Source organism: Octopus bimaculoides, chromosome 27 (assembly GCF_001194135.2).
Source record: "Octopus bimaculoides isolate UCB-OBI-ISO-001 chromosome 27, ASM119413v2, whole genome shotgun sequence".
Taxonomy (NCBI): Eukaryota; Metazoa; Mollusca; class Cephalopoda; order Octopoda; family Octopodidae; genus Octopus; species Octopus bimaculoides.
In genome coordinates this window covers 13,527,679-13,528,807 of record NC_069007.1, presented here as the reverse complement: position 1 = coordinate 13,528,807, position 1,129 = coordinate 13,527,679, and the positions used below count along the sequence as shown (strand labels likewise).

At 32.9% G+C, this 1,129-nt stretch overlaps 1 long non-coding RNA gene across 1 annotated transcript in view; it reads right to left on the bottom strand.

Moving 5' to 3' along the window:
* Window positions 1–1,080: 1,080 nt before the first annotated feature.
* LOC106868562 (uncharacterized) overlaps window positions 1,081–1,129 on the bottom strand; it is a 166,327-nt gene continuing 166,278 nt past the window's right edge. Inside the window, exon 3 of the long non-coding RNA XR_001409309.2 lies at window positions 1,081–1,129. This exon is cut by the window's right edge and continues 392 nt beyond it. This is a non-coding gene — a long non-coding RNA (uncharacterized LOC106868562).

The window sequence follows — 1,129 nt, the reverse complement described above, 5'->3', positions numbered from 1 at the left end:
GCTCTACTTTGTAATTTGTCCATTTTCTGTATTTAGCCCTGTGTGGCTATAATAAAAAGATATCTATCTATCTATCTCTGTCTGTCTGCCTATCTATCTATCTGTCTGTCTGTCTCTGTCTATTTGTCTGTCTGGTTATCTATCTATCTATCTATCTATCTATCTATCTATCTATCTATCTATCTATCTATCTATCTATCTATCTATCGATCTATCTATATATCTATTTACGTATACTTATCCTTCCTTCCATGTATACATACATACTTACATACATACATACATGCATAATACTTACACACATACACATAAACATATATACATAGATATATACATACACGCATACACACACTTATATACACACATATATCTATATACATACACGTATGCATACAGACGTAATACACACATACATGCGTATATATACACATACATACGTACATACACATAAACATACTCACAGGCATACATATGCATACATTCATACATACATACATACCGGCTCCCTCCTCAGTGGAAAATTTATAATAATTAAAAAAATAGAGAAGAGACATACAGACATACATACATGCATCTTGTTGACTGGATCTTCCAAATTCACCCGCTGGCCTTTTCAACCTTAAAGTTCCTAACATTTCAAAGTCCCAATCAACACGAATTCTATAATATATTTGATACTACTCTCAATATCGAGTCTCCCCATCATTAAAACTTCTGTCGTCATTCTTAAACTTGCATTGAAAAATGGGAATAAATGTAACATTTTCATAAATACATACAGGCGTAACTAACTGTGTGGTCAAGGAGCTCGCTTTGCAATCCCATGTCTTCGGGTTCAGTCCCACTGCGCGGCACTTTGGGCAGTTGTCTTCTATTCCCCGGACCGATCAATGCCTTATCCTAGTGATATATATGTATATGTATATATATATACATACATACATATGAATATATATATATATATATATATATATATATATATATATAAAAGACAACTGACAAACAGTCTTGTTTTCTGCTTGATAAATGGTGGGATAATTTTTTAAAATTTCGAGCAGGAAACCCCGGGTAGCTGTATTTACATGATTTGTAGTTTTTTATTTGAAGATTACACACACAAATACCCCAC